At 45.9% G+C, this 22,776-nt stretch overlaps 1 protein-coding gene and 2 long non-coding RNA genes across 15 annotated transcripts in view; 2 read left to right on the forward strand and 1 right to left on the reverse strand.

Annotated features, from left to right (window-relative positions):
• Positions 1–261: 261 nt before the first annotated feature.
• On the reverse strand, positions 262–5,472 carry LOC135278808 (uncharacterized). Of its 2 annotated transcripts, none has more exons than XR_010346211.1 (4): positions 5,375–5,472; positions 2,483–2,616; positions 871–973; positions 262–406 (listed from the first exon to the last, which is right to left on the reverse strand). It is a non-coding gene; the product is annotated as an uncharacterized LOC135278808 (long non-coding RNA). The 2 variants fall into 2 exon arrangements; XR_010346210.1 differs by lacking the exon at positions 5,375–5,472 and adding an exon at positions 4,468–4,647.
• Positions 5,473–8,183: 2,711 nt separating this feature from the next.
• LOC135278807 (uncharacterized) lies at positions 8,184–13,459 on the forward strand. Of its 7 annotated transcripts, none has more exons than XR_010346206.1 (4): positions 8,184–8,853; positions 8,956–10,200; positions 10,559–10,652; positions 11,765–13,459. It is a non-coding gene; the product is annotated as an uncharacterized LOC135278807 (long non-coding RNA). The 7 variants fall into 7 exon arrangements; XR_010346209.1 differs by having other exon boundaries at positions 8,186–8,853; positions 8,956–9,149; XR_010346204.1 differs by having other exon boundaries at positions 8,956–12,120; positions 12,241–13,459.
• A 4,872-nt stretch (positions 13,460–18,331) lies between these two features.
• LPP (LIM domain containing preferred translocation partner in lipoma) overlaps positions 18,332–22,776 on the forward strand; it is a 331,648-nt gene continuing 327,203 nt past the window's right edge. Inside the window, exon 1 of one of the 6 annotated variants that reach the window (XM_064385623.1) lies at positions 18,332–18,410. The gene's annotated coding sequence lies outside the window, so the exon portion shown is untranslated. The other 5 variants (XM_064385626.1, XM_064385629.1, XM_064385624.1 and 2 more) reach the window with 5 other exon arrangements.

The following is a 22,776-nucleotide window of genomic DNA, read 5'->3' on the forward strand; positions in this document are numbered from 1 at the left end:
GGGCAGGGAATGAGTTGCCAGGACACTGAGGCGTGTGGCTTTGTAACTCCTTCTCTTAGGAACAAATTGTGTTTGTATCTCCTCAGGTTTATGTGGTTTGTTTTCATGTAGCACGAGCTCAGCATTTCTGCTGCAGAGACAGACTTCTGCACAAGACAATTACAAGAGCAAATTGATTCAGAATAGCTCTGGATTTTGACACTCTTCTTCTGTGATAAAAGGATCTCTTCCTCTGTTTCACATGAGCTGTTGATACCAGGAAGCTTTCCCATCAATTTTCCACCACGGAAAAATATTTAATTCAGCCCATGACTTCCACGTCATTTTCATAATCAGCATCAAGACATTCTTTCCAATAGAACTGTGCTCCTTCTTCCTTCTTCCCAGCAACTTATCCCAGGTACTCCTAGGAGAAACATGGATGATACGTCACATGCTAAGAATCATATATTTCAAAAACTCTAATGCCACAGGATTAATATTTGCACAATGCTGGCAAAATCGTGTACTTAGAGTCACTTCCAGATTTAAATCATAAAATGCAGGGAATAAGATTTTTTAAAATTGAAAAATGCCTGCTTGGTTGTCATCTTCTGTCCTGTTGGAAACTAAAGCATAGAGGAAATCTTGGGAGAAGTGTGTTATCCTAGGACTGTCTATCTGGATTCACCCTCGGGGTGAGGTGATTTAAGTTTGGGTGCCTATCTTTAATGACAGCTGCTGTATCTTCTGAGTTTCAACCCTCGACACAATGACAAATGAACCTCCATGCCCACCTTTGCACCCAACTGGTTTCATATCAGGCAGTTTCACTGCCCACACATAGGTTAGATAAAAGAGGAGTCTTCGACTCTTTTGCAATCCTCTTACCTCCTCAGAAACCTTCTGCAATCTGCATTGTCTTGAACAAAGGGTGAGCTAAAGGATGAGTGGGATACTTCATTATAACCTCTGGCTGTGCAATGAGTCACACCTGTGATTTTGAAATACAAAATAATAAATTAAGAGGGCAGTAGTGAGATTGAGCTGACAACCTGATAATAAAAATACTGGGCAACTTGTCAACTTCAGCTGAGTAACCAAAGAATGACACTTTCTGCCAAGCACAGGCAAATGAAAGGCTCTCTTTGCTGCACTGTTTTCATGATGTGGCCAACAGCAATGTCTAGTGGTTCAATAAAATGTAAACACTGACTATATTTTCTGGAGCCAGTTTCTCTTTTTGTCCTCACGGAGAAGGAAGGTTGGCATCCAGGAGTCTGAAGTAAAGACTGAGAGCTGGGACTCTGCCTTGTGTTTATGCCAACAGAAAAATCTCTATGACTCTGTTTACCTAAATGTAGATGACTTTATAGATAGGATTTTAAAAAGTATAATTACTATTAGACTGATTCTCAGAGGGAAGGCATTCATAAATATTCTCTATTTATTAATCATCATACACAGTCATTTTCCTACAGCTGTCAAACTGTCAGACTTTTCTCTTCATTGACTTCTCTTGCTCAGTGGTACAAGAGTGTGTGGTATGGGGCAGCTACTTGGGCCAGCTCCCTGTCCACAGCACTGCAAAGCCACACTGCAGACAGCTTGGGACACAGCTTCATGAGCCAGCTTGGCAGGAAAGGGAACATCAAAATGCCAAAAAACCAACCAACCAACCAAAAAAACCCCCAAGACACCAAACAAACAAAAATGCCCAAACAGAATTTGGGTAGGAATTAATATTCTTCCCTATGGAAAGAACAAAAAAAAAAGAAAAAAAGAAGGAAAATACTTGTCACCAACATGTCTTCTCCTTTGGGTGACTACAGGAATAGGTATTTGCTACCAGGAAAGCCTCTATTATTCTGGGCAAAGAGCTTGCTCTCTTTGTCTGTGAGGGGGAGGAATGCTCTCGGTGTTTCTGTGGGAAAGGTGGGGCTGCAGCTGTGTAACTGAGATGTTCACGTGGAGGCTTGGCACAACCCAAAACTGTCACCAGGACAAAAACATCCCCAAACAAAACAGAAAACTTCTCAATGGAGTAAAATCCCCTACTGAATGCCTGTGCAGAAAGCCAATCTCAGTAATAAGGTGGCACAGCTCCTACCAGAACCAAAAGTTTTATAGACTTAAGAGTAAAATGTAAACGTTAAACACCACCCCCACCCCCCAAAAGAAAAAGAAAATTGCAATTGTTTTTCTTTTCCTATTATTCCAATACATGTAGTGTTAGGGAATAGACATTCTGGTATGAGGCAGAGCCACTGTGTCACTTGTAAATGGACAAAGTATAGAACTTTTAAATGTTCTAAACAGGATATCTTGACTTTTGATCCTTGTTCAAATAAAACAAAGCACTGCAGTTTTTGCCCATCATTACAACTGCACATTTAGTTTCATGATTGGCATCTGGGCTGAGCCTGTGTATACTCTAATATCAGAAAAAAACATTTCCAGACAGGGGGACAGATTGAACTGCCAAGGAGGCACCCACTTGTACCAGTTATGAGCTGGAGGATGGCTCATGGAGTGGAGAGCTGATTTCTTTGCACCTCTCACCCAGTCAGCACCGTTCCATTGGTGATTCTGTGTCTTCAGTTTCAGAGATGGTAGAATGATTTGGCTTGCTAGGGACTGGACAATGAAATGACAGAGACAGATCTAGATTGAGTGAAGAACACCATTTTTAGCAGGAAGTATATATTTTTAAATATTGCAGTGAGATAATCAATGTGTTACAGCAGGTCAGCACTGTCTTGAGGGATCTGGGGCCATGGGCAGCCTGTACCCCGGTGTCAATCACAGCCCCATGCTCATAGTACCTCCTACAGGAGGACATGCCTGTCTATATTTTATTAAAGAAAACAGCTCCAGATCAGGATGCCAAATTGTTCTTGAAGCAAGTGAATCTGGCAGCAAAGACAGAGCTCAGGCTACCTTCTTGGCCATAAAGCAGTGATGGAAAGGTGAGCAAGACAGATGGTGATTGCTATATCAGACACTTGGCACTACTATTCCTCAACTCTTCTGTCGAGTGAAAACCTCAAGAGAAACCCCCACTTTCCTAAGTGTGTTCATGAATTTAATCCAATGGGACCTGGGAAAGCCAATCAGCCATATGCCCACAGTGAGCAACCCTTCAGGAGGTGCCATGGCTACACTTGCAACCTGTCACCTGTAACTCCTCCAACTCAATGGCTACATATTTATTTACATTCTGAGACTTGAATTCATACTATCACCTGGGCAGTGAGACATGTCTCTTTCTCCACCACTGCTGCTTGCCAGGAAATGCATAGATAAAGCAAGGTGCTCCCTCTTGCCACCAAGGACAATGTGCTCTTATTAGCCCTGGAGGCTGGACATGCTTCTTGTTTCAGCAACCTGGAGTGAACATGGAAAGCACCTGGCTACAAGGGCTGTAAACAAATAGAAACTTGACTGGGAGTTGCCACATAGCACAGGAATTTAAATGAGATACAAAGCCAGGCACCTCCTATTACTAAGGAAAATTCAAGCTGCCATTTGTCCCTGCACGGTTCTGTTTTCCAGTGCCAACACACCCCAACCAGAGACAGACATGGAGGATTTTCTGGGCCTGATGCAATGTTCCCAACCTGGGATCAGATTAGTCCTAGCCCAGGATCTTATGCAAATCCAAGGCTGAAGGAAGCTTGAGAATGAAATAAGAGAAAATCCCCCTGATGAAGGCTGCTGATAAAAGCCGCCGCCTCCATCAGTGAGCAGCACCGCCCACAGCCCGGCTCCTGGCGTGCCACCCTGGGCAGCTCGGGGCTGATGACAGTCCAGCACGGGGGAGAACAGGATGCTGTCCCATCCCACGCACAGAACAGCTCTATCTGAGCGAGCAGGAGGCCACACCAAGAACACAGAGGCAGACCTGTATTCCACCATCTGTGAGAGTCCTGGGACAGCTGTGCTGTGATGGCTGTGCGGAAGAGCTGAGTTTAGGCACCAAGCAATCTTCATTTTCCTTGGCTAGCTAGATATCCTCTGTTCAGTGGACATAGATATCTACTTTCTATTGTGGACAAGAGTTGGGAATTCAGAGGGTCTCAAGAGTGCCTGTGTTTCCTACCTGCTTACAGACAGTACTCACAGAATGTTTGTTGTGGTGCCCCTTTAGTAAGAAGGGATCTACTCTAGTTACCCCAAACATTAGGAGTGGAAGTAGGTCCCACAATTTGTTTCACACCGATAAATGACATTCAAACGGCAGCAACTTCTCTCCCCTGCTCTCTATGCACAGGGTACAACACTGCAGCGAGGTAGAAAGCGCCGCAGTTGCAGAAACAACTTCTAGTAGCCACTGTGATCCCTGATAATTACTCTTCTTAGCCTGCCCTGGTCCTTGCAGACGCTTGATGGCTGCTCAGCAAAGCCAGCCGCGTGTCCTACCTGCGCAAGGCTCTCGGTATCTGCTATCAACGTGACTAAGAGCGAATTGCAGGCTCCGTCACTTACCATTCCCAAGAAACTTTCTCCCGGAGGCAGTCCAGGCACAGGGCTGCCACAGCAGGTATTTTGCCCAGTTAAGCAAGTGAGCAGCGCTATGAGGCTGGCTGACATTTAGAGCAGAGCAGAGGAAGACAGACTGGAGGGAGATGTTGCAACCTTGTTTGTGTTGGCAGTGGATGGGGTTGCGAAAAAGCCCTAAGAGAAAGTAACAAACAAAGGGTGTGTCTTGAAAGGAGGTTGAGTTCAGAAGCCTTTGCACAACACGTGCAAGAGCCAGGTGATTCAGAGCTGCCTTTCCTACACTCTTGTGACCTAAATCCCCCAACAAAAGGGACTAGTATGTGCAAATACAACAAGAGCCTTCTGGCCTCTGGACCTGGTTTTCCAGGAAGAAAACCTGGCCCTGTTGTACAGAATGACACACTGAGGTGCAGCACAGGATGTTTTCAGGGGTGTGTTTAGAGACTTGGGGACTGTTTAAGATCAGACTTGGGGGTAGTGGCCCAATATTTTAGTTTTCATGTGGCTGAATTTCTTTTAACATAAAGCTGTTCTTTACATTGCCTCTTGAAAGTCAACCATTATTATGAGTATTTCAGATTCTTTCCATTTGATTGTTTTGTTCTGGGCTTTTTTTCCGAAATAGGAAACAGCTTTTGTTTGTTTCGGGGAGAGGAGGATTAACACTCCATGTGCATGATACATTCACAGAATCAAAGAATAGTTTGGGTTGGAAGGGACGTTAAATTCATCTGGTTCCAGACCCCTCTTCATGTGCAAGGGCACCACCCACTAGGCCAGGCTGCACAGGGCCCCATCCAACCTGGCCTTGGACACTTCCAGGGATGCTTTAGAGAAATATCCTTTCAGTCCAGGCCTCTAGAAAAGTACAGCAGGTAGAATCAGTCTGTACCTGTTAGTTACAGGGGAAAATATACTTTGCAGCTTTTTGGGGGCTCCAGGAGTGAAGTGCAAGTGTTCTTTGCTCCTTTGTTGGAACTCACAGTAAGAATTATTGTTCCATCTACTGTGAGAGCACTCCCATAGAACACTGGTGTGTTACTGTGCAGTAAATTTTTCTGAGCCCATATTATTTCCTGGGAGGGGTGCCCATAAGATGACCATGAGTTTTTTAATCCCTTTGGCGACCTGTCTAGAGGTCCCTCTAAGCTTTCACCATTATGGGGAGCCTTTCACCCCATCTTGCATTGCCAAGAGGAGATCACACAGTGGTGCTGACTCAGTGCTGTGGAGAGGGGTTGTGTCATGAGGCAGTGATGTCAGAAGGGTGGAATCTGCATATCCTGTTGGAATAAACAGATAAATGCCTAGTCAAGCTCCTCCATCATCTCTTGCGTTCTTAGATTTTTTCACTGTCTTGTTTGTGACTCAGTCTTTGAGGCACCTGGTGTTTGTCTGTATTTTTCCCACCACTGAATCATGTTCTCATTTGCACGTTATCCCTTGCCTGAATTTCCCCAATCAGTGTCTAGTCACAGATATCACTGCTTTGTGAGGAATACAGGTGGAAAAGCATACTTTTATTCCCGAGGATCTCAGATTTTCTGAGAGGCAGAAAGTTTGCTGTCTTCTTTGAACAATACACAGACTATCAAAAATCAGACCACGGCATGGGTAGAGATAGGAACACAATGTGTAGGAAACACAATATTCAGGTAGGGCGGCCAACACTGTGCTCGTCTCTATAAATTCAGTCTCTATAAATCAGCCAGATGTCTTGCAGGCAGAACAGCACAAATAAGGTCTCCAGAAAGCACTCAAATCCAGTGAAAGAAGAAACTTTATGAATCAGCATGGTGTTCATTGAGGTCAGTGAGGAGTAAGGCAGAAGGACATTAACATGAGAATAGTCATTTATTAAAATGCTGCAGCCCTGAGAAAGAAGAGAAGGAATTGTTGCTTTCAGAGATCATGTGCAACAATTGTCAGATAGGGGAACTTCCCTTCTTCTCTACTGGAGTATGACCTCCATTCATACTTAGCTGCTCTGGTTTATATCTATATGTTGTAGCTCTAAAACCCTCAGAGCCAAGTTCGTCTGCAATATTTTTTACGTAAAGCATTTATTTTAACAGCTTCTCTACATGGACTGTGTGCAGTTCTTTGGGGACAAGGCCATTTTTCAAAGTTAGTGCTGCAGAGACAATAAAAAAGAGCTAAAAGAGATTAGAGTTTTGACTCTTACTATATATCAGGGAAATCTTACTGGAAACCTCAGACAGAAGCACAGTAAAAAGGCTAAGCATGCTGCTTCTGTGATATATTTGCCTGAAATTGCTATAAGACTCATATAACTTTTCCCTGTTTGCACTTGAGAAACAGATTGCTTCACTTCTTGATCCAAAGTTTGAGCAGTTCATGGTTGAAAAACTGCAAACCAAGGGGCATTGGCTGATAATCATGTAATTGTGCTGCTTTTCTGTCCTTTTTTTTCAGCATATGTTGACAGCACATAAATCATCATAGCTTTCCAGATAGTTATATTGGTAGAGCTCTGCTCCCAGGATTTAAAGGCAAAGTCTTGCAATATGAGGACTGAACATCAGCTGAGCCATGGCCACTATCACTGTCAGCTTAGGTGACAATGAAAGGGGGTTAATCCAAACTGCATCGACTGCAGGCCTGTGTACAGCAAAGTCACACTGGCTTTGTTTATTACAGGCTTAAGAGGGAGCACATGGAGAGTTACCACATCTCAGCTAATATATGGTAAGTTGCTAAGCTTGCAAGCCTTGAGTCCCTATTTTCTGATTCACATCTGACACAGGAAATGGAAGACAATAATTAATGAGTGGAAGAGGAGATATGACTTTACAATAGAGAGAGATGGTGAGATAACCTTATTACATATTTCACTGGATCTTTTACCAAACAGATGATAGACTCATTATAAAGGGTGCACAGAACAAAGGGAACATTGACATTTAAAGAGATTCTGCTCCGGAAAGCAGCCACAGAATTGGCATGATGGGTTTCCGTGACTTTTATGTTTGGCTTTCGGGTGAAGGAACAGCTTTGTGTCTATTAGACCTGCAAAGTGTTGCAATGTGGGAGTTACACTGATTTTCAGTCTGATGAGAATTTGGTCTTGAAGCTTCTGTTCCTTCCTCCACCTCTTTTTTCTTTCTTTTTTCTTTCTTTTTTTTTAAACTTCATTTTCCATGAAGACCAGCTAGCAGCAGCTTTTGTTTTTTCTCACTTGTTCACAGGGCAGGGCTGCTTTTCCCACTATGCTGTTGCAGTTTCAGAGCTGCCTTCACACAAGCTGATACCACCCTAGTTTAACCAGTGTGAACTTTTGCATTTGGTGATGTACATCGGCTGTAGAATGTCTTATCCTTGTTCATTTGCAAAACTCTTCTAACCAACCAGAGATGAAAAACCAGCTCTATTGATACTAAAATAAGAGGGTCTGCACAGCCTTGTGTCCCGATTTAGTTAAAGCATCTTAAATAATTAAACTTTAAAATAGTGCTATTGAATATGCACTCGATATGTTGGAAATATCATGCCAGGGCAGTACAAGCTATTGAGTTGTATCCTCACAGATATACTATAAAAGCCTTTTTTTTTTTTTTTCAAGGAGCCTGGAAAATAAGAATTAAAATCCTTGTAAGCTTGAAGTCTGTGAGTGCACTGGTGGAATTGAAGAGTGGCAATACTAAAATAATGCATGGGGTAAGAGAAAACCACATCTGGCTCTGTGTCACCTCTCTCTTGCAAAGCACCCTTGGCAGGCACCGCAGCTCCCTGAGTGACTTTGGGAACAGTGGGTGCTGCCTGGTTGCATTTGGGATCACTTGGAACATGATGTGTTTAAAGCCAGCTTAAGTCTCACAAAGACCTGTAGATAACACCCAAACAAAAGGCTGTGCTGGGGCCATTTTGCACTTTCTGAAATGTTTCTCAGAATTTGGGTTCACAGGAAATTGCAACTTTCCGGTCTGATTCAGGAAAACATGAAATGTCAGATTTTTCTGTGGAACAGAGATTTCAGCACTCATTCAGCTCAGCCAGCAGGTGAGGAGAAGCTTAACAGCAACACATGGAGTTAGTGTCCACCACAGTAATCCCTTGAGCAAAGAGCACACGAGGCTGGAAAACTCTGAAAGGGAAGTCAGAATGACCCTAACAGAAAACCTTTCCTGAAGGAAACCACATCTGTTCAAGCTGGCATGGAGGACTGTTCTCAGGAGGAGCGAGATGCAAAGTTCAAGGGAACTGCCTGTGAAGACACACGCTGACGGTGCTGGGTTATATAATGTGCCTTGGTGTGAGGAAGCTCTTTGTTCTATTTACAAATCCCTGTATTACTGACAAGGAAACTTTGATGGCTGCCTTCCAAAGACAACAATGAAGAAAGAAAGAAAGGTGGGTTTTTCTTTGTCTTGCAGCTCCCATAAATCCCCTCCTATTCTGAAATGTGGTTTTTAAAATTATTTTTTCTTTCCCCCCTGTGTAATCCCGTTGCAGGTTTTACAAGTGTAATTACAAAGCAATTAAATGTGGGAGCAGTGAGGAAGACTGCACCAAGGAACACTGAGCCTATTTGTTTGAAAACTCCACAGGTGCTGGTTACAGCTTTGAAACACCAAGGTTATTGTGTCTGAAGAGCATTGTTTCATCCACAAAGAGGTCAAATACCGGAGAACATTCTTGGATATTATGTGAGATTTAAACGAGACTTGTTCCTCAAAGTCTACCTTATAAACCAGTTTATCTGACACAAAAGCTCCCAAACCCTGAGAAAACTCAGGGTGAGATTGGAATATCAAGGGAGAGGCCACAAAATCATGAATAATGCAGAGTAGAGGGATAGAGAATGAATAATCACTATTTGCTATAGCACGAGAACACTGATTTTCATTAAAAAAACAATCACAGTCATTTTTCTCTGCAGAAACAGGCTTTCATTAAGCAGATTCCTCTAAGCCAATCTCTGGGACTCTGCCTCTACTATTCACTTTTCTGTACTCCTCAGTAAATATTTAGACTGAATGGTGTAGAGCAGAAATGTCCTCTGGGAATAACCCTTGATACCTGTCACTAAATCCATTCTATATGTTTTCTGGTGAACAGTTTGGCTGTAGAGTAGATGCTGTTCTTGATATTCAATGAAAAATTTCCCTAAATACTTTGGGAAAGAAAAGCATTTATTTGTTAAAAGCACATTATAAATAATTATAAGGTAGGGATAATCCTTCCAAGTTTTGTTCAAACTCCATTTCAGACATCAGGAGTCCTTTATCTCAGCTCTCTATCTAGGAAAATATTTACCCATTATAATGACCTAATCACAGGAAGGGGCCAGGGCCCAATTTTCTCGTTTGCCTGCCTGTCTCATTGTGGGGTGAGGCTTGATGCAGGGTGTGTACCAGTCCCAGATCCCTGTGCAGAGCCTGCAGTTGGTGCTCAACACCAACAGCATTAACCAATGCAGTTCTCTGGGTGCTGGGGACAGAGTCTGGGTGCTCTCAAACGCTGCCTTGTGATATTCAGCTTCTCCATCAGGGCCTTCCTACCATTTGTGCACCTCTAGGAAGCTGTGGAGAGACACCAATGTGGCTAAAGCAAGGCTGAGTAGGTTGTTGTAAAGAATGAGTGAAAGATCGTAACTGAAAGACATGTGAACCATTCTGCTTAGGACAAAAGCAGAGCAGGAATGTGCCCAGATGAAGTCATGGACATTCAAAGAGTTGAGCTGCTGTGTTTCCACAGGTGAAGTTGCAAGCTGATCCCTCTGTAATAAGATAGGGTGGGAAAGGTTATATAATTAGGTTGCTTGTTGCCTTAAGCCTTCCTTCTCTGTAATGCTAAATAAAACAAATGCTTCAAGGATATAGGTTGTTATCCCTGATCTGCTGCCCAAAGGGAGGAAACAGAGGGTGGTAAACAGCTGACACATGGGTGTAGACAGTTTTTGATTTAATAGTGGAGAAAGGTGGCATTTTTCAGTCTATGCTTGGGAGGGGTGAGATGTTGAACAGGTGAGATGGGCCTCCAGAAGTTCTGCAAATGCTGGAACCTTGTGGCTGCAAATACCAATTGAATTTTTTTCCTCTTTTCCCTCCAGTAGGTGTGGGACCAAGAAACAAAAGTGGCACCAAAATGCCACCTTTCCTGAAGCTCTGGAGCCATGTGACTATCTCTAAAAGCTCTGTGCAGATCAGGTATTTGTAAATATACTGCTTCAGGCTCACAACCTCAGCCAGCCCTTGCTAGGAACCTTACCACATTCTGGAGTTGTGGTGTGTCTGTAGCATCAAACAGACACTTGAAGTGTTCTGAGAGAGGGGACAGAATACACATAGGTGACTGACATCTTAAGGATTTGCCAAGGTGCCAGTGAGATCCTAAGGTTTCTCAAATGCAGCCACAAACTCAGTGTTCTCAGGTTATTACTTTGAAGGAAAGATGGTGCTTGCAGCACACATTTACTCTCAAATTGCCCACTAAATTAGAGACAATTTGGAAGAGATCTATGAGCAATCTGGTTTAGCTCTCTGCAGACATTCCTCTCCAGCCACAAGCAGCTCATGAGCAGTTTGAGCCCAGCTCCAGTGCCAGGGATCTGTCACCTCACTGGCAGCAGGGCTGGGCTGTCTCCTTGGTGATCCAAATTTTTGATGGTGTGAGGAAATGCGCACTCAGGGATGGCTGAGCTCAGGGATACTGAGGTGCCCTGCATTGCCTCTGTGTCCCAAAGTGGGACGGAGCAAATGGAACAACCTGTGGGCAGAGATGCTCTTGGTCAAGATCAAACATGGGCTGAAATGGGTCTATAAAAATTCTTGAGTCATTCCATATTTATGTGCTATAAGGTATACAGAGTTTTGAAGGTAAGTAATGGAGGTAAGGAGTCCATCACTTTCATAGCCCAGAGAGATCTCCCAGAGCCTAGGAAAGGGCTGTTGTCTCCTTTTATTGATGGTGCACTGAGGCACAAAGCTCCAGAGTACTGGGGAGAAACATGTTGGACAAATGTTTCTCATTAAGAAATGTTTATTTGTCAGACATGATTCCTTTCATGTAGTGTGTGTGGGAGTGTATCCATTTTAGCAAGATACTCTAGGAAATGTTTTCTTGGAGTCAGCATGGAATTTCTGGCTGAAATGTTCCTTGGTTGTGGCATGGTTATTCCTGGGCTGGCTGGGAGTGTGTAGGTCACATCTTGGAGCTGAGGCTAGCAAGGTGGGGAATTAAAACAAGTAAAACTGATTCTCAGTCACTTCTGGCACTGTGATTTGTTTTTCACTGCATGCTTTTTGTCTTTTGTTACAAGGGAGAAAGTCCTCCAAAATGCTGAGAAGTTCTGTTTTTGTCACAGTAGAGATGAGAAAGATTCCAGACTCTCCAAGATATTGGCAAATGGTGGAAGCTTTTCCAGCTCAGTTCAAACTGCAATTTTCCCCAAGTCCCACATCTGTTCTCTTGCAGAGCTGCATACTTAACCCTGCTTTCCTGGATAGAAATTAATGTAAATAAAACAATTTGCTTTTGAAAACTACTGCTGCCTAATCACCTAGTGGAGAAAGGGCAAAACTGGCAGCCAGAAACTGGAGACCCAGCAGCCATGTCCTCTCCTGTTGACTTCATTGTCCTCTCCTTTTGACTCCATTGTCCTCTGTTTACAAGCTGGTATGTCAGATTGGTCACTATTCTCAAGGCAGTTGTTTACCAAACGAAATACTTTTCTTTACATAATTTTCTTTGTATATTTCTTTAGTATGAACCAAATTAACCTCTTGCTTCTTCAAGGCTTTAAATCATTTAGGACCTCTGTAGGCGTTTTGAAGCACTTCACACAGGACACCTCCTGAGCCAGCAAGTCCAGAGCTTTGCTGTTGCACAGGGCACTGTCTGATGGCACCATGGGATCTGGGCTACCTAACAGCCCAGCATCAACCTCAAGTTACTGGGAACATCCACCTCAAGTTACTTGTCTTTGCCATTACCAACTGCACAGCTGATTTCTTTGATTTCTTAAACTCTTCTCATCAATCCTGTTCTTCGCTCAAGTCTGTCCAAAGGCTCAGAAAGCGAAATGGAAATGTCCAGGGGTCAAGCACTGAAATCAAGTTTTGTTCAGATGAAAACTATCAAGAGAGAATATGCTACCTCTGAGCAGGGTGGCTAGAGGGTCACTGGCTTATTTTGCAGTCTTGCCAAAAAACTCCTCTTGGATGTGTTGTTCAATGCAGTTCAGACTGATTTTCATCCAGAAGAGCTCTTCATATTTTAATTTTGGTTTCCTTTTTCTTTTCCTTTGTTCATTGTGAATTATTTATCCTGTGTTTCACCAAGGGAGTCTAATTTTCTCATCTTCTCCTTTCCTAATATTTAAGATCTCTCTAGGTGTCTCTGCAATACACCCATGTTCCCTGATTGAAGGAGTTACAGACAAAACCCGCAGTTGGCATTTTTAGCTTGCAGAGATAATATTTTTGTGGCTGTATATATTTCTATGTGCTGTAACTCTATTTACTTTAGCAGAAGAGTCCTTAAGATTGACGAATGAAGAAGCATATTTAAAATATGTATCTTGCAAATGTGTTAATGCCTATATAGGCTATAGGTCCCTGTGGAAATAAGAAGAGGCATTCTTTTAATAAACAATGGAGCACATCCAGTTTTCTTCCTACTTAAGTTATTTCCAGCACATTCACTAAAATGCTACCAGATTCAATAATATTTGTCTTTTTCTTGGCTTCTTACATATATAGCTTTCTTCCGTGACAACAAGTCCAAGATTTTTTGGAGCTGAAGCAGGAATGATGATGTGTTTTTGTTGTTGTTGTTCTTCTAACCAGCTGTCTTTGCTCATCTTGCTGTCACTAGGAGAAGACATCTGCTTAGTACATTCAATATTTTCACTTTGAATCTCAACAGGGAGGTCAGAGCCCATGCAAAAATGTCCCCCAAAATATTTTGTTACCACAAATATTTCTTTTAAGACTGGGGTACTTTGTTTATTCAGTGTAAGCTCCATAAAGTATTTAACTGATTATCTTCCTGAGCAAAGCACTCATGACTTCTGTGCTCAAATCTGGACATGAGACATTTACCATTAGTGAGATATGGTGCAAGATACTGGATGGTATAAAATACAGAGTCTAATGGTTTCTGCTTTAATTATTACATGTTGTTCTGATGAGATACTAGAAGTTTGTTTTTTTCCTCCCACTAAACTGAGACCCAGAGAGTAAGGATTGTTAATGAAGTTATCAACTTTACCAATTCTTAGTGTTAATTTCATCAAAATTCATTAGAAAAAAGGAATAGTGCTAGTTATTGTTTGGATGTGCCAAAATGCTTCAGGCAGTTCTTTCTTTAGGCATTAGCAAGTCCCTTTCCTCATTAACCAAAGATACAGTCTAGCAAAACATTTCAATCCTTAAATCCACCCTGTTCAATGGAACACTTAAATCTAAGCTGGAATCTCTCTGGGCTCAAATTGGATTTAAGCATGTCCTTAAAATGAAGAATGCTACACTAGCACATTGCTAGACTCTGCTTCTCAGCACTGGAATATAGCATTTTTACAAAACTTTACCATTTCTGAGGCACAGGCTACTATGGCCTAAACTGTAGATGAAGCAGAGCAGGGAGCAGAGCCCAAAATGTTTGCAGGAAGGTTTATAGTTTCCAGAGCTACCCCAAACTCACCATGGCCAACAGTGAAATAAATTAGATATGGAATTAGACAGGACTGATGGCCAGGTAAAACTGAGCATCTTGTGAACTACTTGCAACTCCAAGATGTGCCCAGAGAATGGAGGGTTTGATGATGGTTACTATCTCTGATACACTCACAGAAAACTGGGGAGTTAGTTGGCGACTGCATTTCTCACCGGTGAGGATTCCCTTGGGGTTTTGGCCCAGTCTCAATTGCTGTCAGAGATCTGTGACTCACTAAAGCCTGCTCAGTACCGTGTCTTGCATTCCTGTCTGGGTGCAAACATACCTGCAGAGTGGGGAATGACAAAGCTTGGCCCCACTGCTGTTTCTAGATTCATTCTACCAGGCAGCACACGTGTATCTCTCAATCAGAAACAATCACCCTGTTGGGAAATTAATTCAGTCTTGCAGGATGAGTCTTTTCTCTCCCGTCTGCCTGGTATCCATGCTGGTGTTTCCTCATTCCTTCCCCAGTGCCACAGGAATGCTGTGAGCTCGGGTTTTGCATGTGTTTCCAAGAATGCCCTTTGGAGACTGAAGGGTCAAGTGTGACACTGCATGTCTTGGTGGAAACTGGCGTCCTCCTGGCGAGGCGGGTGAGGAGTGCTGTGGTTTGGGGCAGAGGAGTCTCCAGTTGATCTAACACTAATTGCATCTGATCTTTGTCTGTAAATTAGGTGGCAGCTCTCCCAGAAACACACGCTTAGTGTGTTTTCCAGCCTCTTTGGCTTTTACCCACAGAAGAATTAGTTCACCAGGTGGGTGACTTTCCTGTTGTTCTGGAATTGTTGCTAGTGAGGGAATATCTCAGTTCCCCACAACTTCATCTGATTAAGAGCTGACTTGCAGCAAAAGTGACTTGGGTTAGAGATAAAGCAAACATATCCAGCTGTGAAGCTCTGGAATGGATCCTCTAGATATTATGAGCAGGGTAGGTGAACCCCTGTCAGTTTAGGCAGTGCTGCTCGTGCTTTATGGCCTGAGAGGTGGAATTCCTGTGGCTTCCTAAGGGCTCTTCCCATCCTGAGTTTTTTGTTTGTGATTTTTTGCATATGAAATCTCACTGAAAAGAAGAGACCCAAACTCCGAAAAGCAAGGTTGCACTTGCTGACTTCTGGAAACTTTGCACAGAATGGGATTCGATAGGAGGTCATGGTGTGTCATTCCCTGTTCTAAACTTTGTGCTGTGGGTTTCTAAGGGCTCCTCCAGACATGGGAAGGTGAACTGAATGGTTAAAATCACACAATATAGGGAAAGTAGGAGCAGAAGCCAAGTTTCCAATCTCCTAGTCATGCCCCTGAAACACTAAAAAACTTAATTTCCTTGAATTAATACTGGCCCAGGCTGACTCCTGTATTCCTGCCTCCTGACTGGCCTATGCAATGTCAGGCATTTCAGTCTTTTGCTGTTTAATTCATTTTGCTGCTTTGGTGCAGGGTGCGGTAGATATTACCAAAGGAATGATTGTATGTTTGCCAGTATTTTTGATTCTTTCCAGGCAAGGAGCAGATTTTCACAGCCAGGCTCAACACCTTGAATTTTCTACTTTCATTTCCAAAGTGTATGATATTGGTCATGATAGGAAACTGAAAAAACCCAGAAAATTCATGCTGTGTTTGACAAGGCAGTGACCATTCTGGGCAGCACGTTACAAGGGTAATGGGCTGCAAATCACACTTCTGCTGCTGTGCTGCAGAGGATTAGTCACAGTTCATCTACCAGCAAAATGAAGGTAGTAGTAGTTACTATCTCAAACTCTGGAGGCTCAAAGCTTAAAACTTTTGGGATCATTTAAAGGACGCTGCTGCAGATGGGCACAGTATTCTATCTTCTGTTAACACCACTGGAAAATTTCATAAGCTTGATGGATAAAGAGGCAATAACTGTTGGATATGGGACCAGAAAAATATTTGACCACTGGTTTTGTCTGAAATACTAAATGAAGAACACTTGTCTCTCATCTCAGGCCAAAGGGGTTTTTTTAGTGTTCATATACTTCCCCTAGATACCAGTTGACACAACACAAGGGCTGTTCCAGCTCTGCAAGAACACTTGAAGAAAGAAAACCAAAACAGGCAACAGTTCCTGTGTCTATCTGCCATTGAGAGCTCCACCATGCTGAGACTGAGAGAGGTGGGCGCCAGGAAACTCCTGGTTATGACCACCTGCTCCTGGTGGAAAAAAATCCCATTGTGTCTTATCCTCGGGACGCAATGCAGGAGCACGACCTCGCAGCCCAACGCTCAGCTGGCAGGAGACAGGTGAACTGTAGGTTCTGCAGGAGGAACTGAACCTGGCTTTACAGGGCCTCAGGCGAAGGCTTTGGCTGCTCATCTTGAGCTGGTGCTGCAGTCTCTTCCAGCCGGGAATCAGCCGTGCCCGTGTCTTTCACAAGAGGCCACGTTCACAGAGCACTGCACTCTCTAGGCAACACCTACGGCACGGGGCCCTGGTGACTCACGTGCTGTTCAGCTTTGGTTTAGGATTCAGCAGGGTTTAAACACCAGGTAGGCAGCTAGGACAAGGCTGGGGTATTTCTAGTCATAGTCCTAATGCTTAGAAAACACCTGCAGCCACGACTGCTCATGCAGATTTAGCTGCACTGCTTCTAAGGAGCCAATCTGGCCCTCTGTTCCTGGGGGGAATTTAGCACCCCTGGTACACGGGGCCAGCGCAAAACACCAACTCAACCTTAGAGGGGGGTTTGCACTGAGCACTGAATTTGGGAAATGCCATGCTTTCCCTTCTGAGGGGGTCTGCCAGGGTGGGGTGAAATCTCTTGGGGACTCTGATTGGGAAGTACATTTGTTTTGGCAGCCAGGGAAGGTGGAGAGAGGCTGAATCACAATTCTCCGCTGCAGCTTATATATTTTAGGCACTGACTGTCCTTTTTATTGTGTCCAAACGAGCAATCTTGCCCTCCTGGGGCTGTCAAGCACTGACTGTGGACATTAAAGCTGGTAATGGGATAAGATGTAAACATCTTGAAAGCACACACCAGAGCCCTTTATTTTAAAAATGAAATACATTTGAAGTGCCTACAAACTCACCCAGAAATCTCTTTCCAAATGAGTAAGGTTTGGCAAGGCTCCTCTGAACACAATGTAACCCTTCTGCCTTCCCGGTCTCTTCAGGGCAGATGCAGATACCGAACAGCTACTTAAAGGGTAACATTCCATTATAAAACCAATCACACTCAACATCCCAATTTATTTTAATTGCAGTCCTTAGAAATAGCCACAAAACAATCAAACAGAAAGCAATCAGAAAATAGTTTCCCTTCCCCCTCTCCTTAGTATTCGCAACAAGTCTTGTTTTGAATCTGTGAACAGGCAGCTCCTTTGGAACTCCCTGCACCTTTTTTACCTCCCCTCACCTTGTTCTTTGCCCCACCTGGGGAACGGCAGAATAAAAGTTGGCTGGAGAATCACCCAAAGTACCAAAAGGAGCCCTGGACAAAACCTCCCTGTGTAAAGTTGCATCCTGCAAGGCACAGGGCGCATTTCTGGACCTACGGCTGTCCTGGCTGCGGGATGCAGAGCAGGAAGGTGATGCTCGCAGGGCTGGGGCCGGCTCCAGCCCCGTTCCCCGCCGCCCAGGTACCGGGAGCCGCTGCCGCCCGCCCGCCCCCGGCCGCGGCGCGGCGCAGCCCCCTCCCGCCGTGCGGCCGTCCCGGCCCCGGCCCCGGCCCCAGCCCTTACATGGACAAATCTGCCTGCAGGGAAAGGCAGGAATTTGGGCCCTTGACGTCAGCCGCGGGCAGAGCGCGGCAGCCCGGCAGAGCGGGAGGCAGCGGCCGCCGCTTTCGCTTTTTGTTTCGGGGCCGTCCCGCCGAGCTCGGGGCCGCCGGCCGCCCCTCCCTGCCCCCCAGGGGAGGTAAGGGCCGGGGGGGGCGCGGACGGAGGGATGCGGGAGGCGGGAGCGCGGCGGCCGGGGGGATGCGGGGAGGCTGGCGGACCGGAGGGAGGCAGGCAGGGAGGGATGTGCGGGGCGGAGCGCGGGAGGAGCTGCCCGGGGCATGCCGCGGGGGAGCGGCGCGGGGCTACCCGAGCCAGGAGCGCGGGAGGGGCCGCCCGGGGCACGCCGCGGGGCAGGGGCGCGGAAGGGGCCGCCGGGCGGAAGGAAGGGGCCGGCGGCGGGGCCGGGGGCGGGCGGTGTGGGGCGGCCCCGGTGCCGCCCCCGGCCCGCCCCTCGCCACCTCCTCCCCGCCGCCGCCGCCGCGCTCGCCTCCGCTGCCTCCTCCCCCGAGGTATTGTTGCAGATAATAACTTGCCCCCTTCCTCCCCCCACCCCCGTCCGCCCGCCGAGGCAGCTGTGCCACAGCTGGAGCCCCCGGCCGGGGCGGGGAGCGCTGCCGGCCGCCCGGGGGGGCCGCCCTGGCTCCTGGCTCCTCCCTCCGCCCGGGGCGCCGCGGCCGCCGGAGGGGCCGGCCCGGTGCGGTGGGGCTCGGCCGCGGGGCGGGGGCAGCGCCGGGCCCGGGGCAGGGGGAGCTTCCCCGGTGCCCGGGCGGCCCCGGCGCTCGGCTCCCGGCCGGTGCCGGCGGGCGCGGGGAGCCGGGCCGGGCCCCCCGAGCGGGCGGGCCGGTGCCGCAGGTGCACCTGGCCCGGGCCGGGGCTGCCGCTGCCTCGCCCCGCCGCCCGCCGACCCCCGGCCGCGGCTCGTAGTAAACAGTCAGTTCAGTAAAGCTCCGGCAGCTTTTTATATGCCGGGGGAGGCCCTGCCTTCCCCACCAGGTAAGGACGGAAAAGTTTCCCACACCCTGACGTCACCCACGGCTTTTTTTTTTTTTTAAGCATAAGTTTATTTTTTGCCCTCCCCCTTTCGTGCTCTCCTCTTTTGAACAGGCAGACCTTTCTCCTGCCATTGCTCAGGAGCACTCCCCGCGCCCCGGGGCCGTGCTGGGAAGCCGGCAGTGCTCCCGAGGAGGCGTTGATGAAGCAACTCCTGCCTAATTGCTCTGCCTCCCGTACCTCGAGGTGCAGCTTGGCCCTGCCGGTGAAACAAACGAGAGTTGGCTTCTCCTGCTTTGTTTTCATTATATTTTGTTTGTTTCTTTTTTCCTACACCTGTAGAAATTGACTTTTTAACCCAGTTCTGTTGTTCTTGAGTTAGTTTCCTGTCTGTTTCTTTCTGTGTTGCTAGGCAATTGGTACACAAAAGTTTAAGGAGCTTGCAGGAGCCATAAAACCTGCTGATGTGTCTCTCTGCACATCTGCAACACCTTGGTCCCTCTGCACAAAGGGTTTTGACCCATGCGAAAAAGGAAGCTCTCACATAGATGCCATAAGTGTTTTTGGACACATTCCAGGATTTCTGTGCTTCCATTGACTTACTTACCTGTAGAGTTTGTGCTTGTACATTCCAGGAATGATTTCTGGGGCAAGAGCTGAGAGAATGGGGAGTGCCTGGGAGCTGGGTGATACAGCAGGTGCTGGCTCACCAAGTAATTAGAGAAATGGGATATTGGGAAAGTATGGGAACATGCAAACCTGGAGAAGAGGACACAGCATTTCATCTCTATGTTAATGTGGCTGTGTTCTTGCTGAAAAATGTTGGCTGCTGTCCTGTGTGTAGTTCAACCTGCTGTGCAGCAGGACAGTTTAGGGATGTGGGGGACTTTCTAATTATCCCCACCGTTGCTGAAGCAGGACTGGCCCACACAAGGCTAAATAATACTCTGTGATTTCCCTTGGGAAATATGTGTGTCTGTGGATAAAGATTTATTGTTGAAAATTACTCTGTCTGTTGGCTTGGTCTGTCTCACCCTGCCCACCCCATGACCTTACAGCCTGTTGCTCCTATATTTATTAGCTCTGTTATTCCCTTACTTCAGCTGTTTAGCCTTTGTTGGAGGTTTTTCCCTGTGTGCTGGGCTATCAGCAGCTCATGGAGTGGATGGTGTCCACAGAGGCACCTGTCAGCAAGCCCCTACCCTCCCTGTCCAATCCTGCCTTTAACTTTGTTATGATGCAGGTGCTGCTAATGGGCCCTTCAGGCTTGTTGCCTTTGTTCCATAAATGGTTTTAATTTAATTGTTTCATTCAGGCTTTCTTTTTCCACCTGGCTCAGCTTGTGTGGGCTGGGAAAACCTGCCAGATCAGGGACACCTGGGTCCAGCAGAGCAGCAGCAGTAAGTTGCCATCAGGAATGGTCCTGTGGAGAGAGGCTGTGTAGTGGGTAGGAGACCTGCTTCCCAAAAGTCACTGCCACCCTGTGTGTTGTGTGGCCGTGGGCACGTTGGCTGTGTGTGTCCCATGTTGCCAGCAGTCCTGGTTGGTGGCATGCAGCCCTTGTATGCTGTCTAGGTAAGCTCCAGGGTGGAAATGAAACACATGTCCAGGAAAATGAAGCTAGAACTGTCTCATTAAAGTTTCTTTAGGTGCAGCTCCAAGCTGCTCTGAATTGCTGATGTTCAGTCTCCATGGTGCCTGGGTCAGTGATAATTACTGCTTTTCTTGCTGTACAGCTCTGTCTTGTCTCTGTCTTGCCAGCTCTGATTGCCTGGTGTGGTTGGTACTGGTGGGGCAGAGATGCTGGTATTGAGCTGGGGGAGAAACTCCAGTTTGTGTTGCTCAGAGGTGAGATTTTTAACCTTTGGAACATGTTTGGAGATAGCCTGGATGTCAGGGCAGGGTGCTGGTGAGCATGCCCATCTCAGTGTGGGTTCCAGCTCTGTGAATCCTTTCTCTTACTTGTGTTTGGTGGAGAGTCACCCAGCTTTAGGGGATAAAAGTATTGAATGATGTTGTCTCTGATGTGCTGTTGTGAAACCAGGAAAAGCAGGCAAAAGCCTGGCTCTACACTGGCAGGTCAGAAGTGATATTGGGATCTTGGGAATTGTGGTTAGTTCACCTGTCTTGTCTCCTGGAAATTTGCAGAGCACATTGTATTTCCAAGTTGGGTTCCTCTGAGAAACACCCTCAGCTGTGCTGTGTTAGTGGGGTAATGGGCGCAATGAGGAGCTGGTGCAGTGTAATAAAAGCTATCAAGCAGTGTGTTCAGGTGTGCATCCCTTGCTAAAGCACTTGTTTCTCTAGGATGTCCAGGGATGAAGCCCCAGAGCTGGATTAGTGAATTTTGCAAGGTACCTAATAGTGTTGGTTGCAGTCTCAGGGGAGCTGGAGTGATTTTACATATATCACCATCAGTATGTATTTTTAATTATAACTCCTAGTAAGAATTATGGTGTGGGGGTTCATGCTCAGAGTGGAGACACCATTCTGTTTTGGAGCCTGGCTGTTGCCTTGTTTAAATCTCTGCTTGTGTCCGCCTGCCTTACTGTAAAACTTAAGTAATATTCTTGTGATCAGTCGAACTTTGTGTATGCAGTTTTGGAGAGGGATGGTAAGAATGTCTGGGAGCTGGAAAACTTGAGGGAGTTTTACAAACATTATAGAGTCACTCCTATTAAAAGGATACATGTTAGAAAAGTGTCAGAGAAACCCTAAGTGCTGTGGGAAAGGGATGTCTGTTCCTTTGTAAAAATGAAAACCAAGGTGAAAGTGGTGGATTCAGAATGAAGTAATTAATGGTGGTGTTTATCATGCAGAATGTTGCTGAGAACAAGAGTTTAGCCAAGTGTGAAAAGAAGATGGGATGGTGTCTCAGGGACAATGAGAGTTGTACCAGCTCATGGTGGTGCCCATTGTATCATAAACATCTAATTGGAAAGAAGAAACAGTTTCACATAGGTTTCCGTGAAACATCTCTGGCTGACACTAGATAGACACAGATAGAGAAAAGCAGTAGCTTGGGTGGATGACAAATTGTTCCAAGAACACAATTTCCGTGTGTCTGTGGAAACAAATACCCTCAGGGTGCCCACAGTGGTTTCTCTATTGCTCTGCCCCTCGTGGTTGTGTGAACAATACATTCTCAGTGGCATTTTGTCGCTCCCCAAGCTTCTGAAAGCCTGACCCATACAGCTCTGCCTTTCTCCTACTGAGCTCTTCTCTCCCTGGCATGGCTTTGACAAACACTTGCACACTCTACTCTGGCTGGCCCCAGATGCTGGGTTTCACCTTCAGCTGATTGCCCAGGCTCTGCTGTGCTCTCTGGCAGCCCTGCTAAGGTGGAGCCAAGTCCCTGTGAATACATGGAGAGGTTTTAAAGATGGCATCAGGATGGTGAAGAAATATACACTGGCCAAGAGTAGGTCCCTTCCAAATCAGGAAGGGATTCTTTAGATATGTGCGTGTTTTTTAGGTACTTTGTTTCTGATGGGGAGGAGCCTTCAGGAAAGTAAGATGAATACAAAGTCCATGTGACCCAGCAGAAGTGTGTGATTCAGCATCTGTGTTTGCTGTGTGCACATGTGAGTGTGACAGTGATGCTCCTGTCTGGAGACAAGGACCTCCACAGCCAGTCTTTCACCCCAGCAGCTTTCTCATCTCCCTTTGCTCTTGCATCAGTGTAGTTCTGTAAAAAGCTAGAGAGATTACTGCAATTGTAGCCAGAGCAGAGGAGGAAGGAGCAAAGGAGATGGAAACCATAAATTATGAAAGGATGTGGGTTATCTGATGCACAGATTCACAAGGAACAATGCCTTTAAAGAGTGTGGGTTATACATAGGAAAATACTTGAAATAACTTTACAAACAAGAGTTCCAGAGGAAG

Source organism: Passer domesticus, chromosome 11, assembly GCF_036417665.1.
Source record: "Passer domesticus isolate bPasDom1 chromosome 11, bPasDom1.hap1, whole genome shotgun sequence".
Lineage (NCBI taxonomy): Eukaryota > Metazoa > Chordata > Aves > Passeriformes > Passeridae > Passer > Passer domesticus.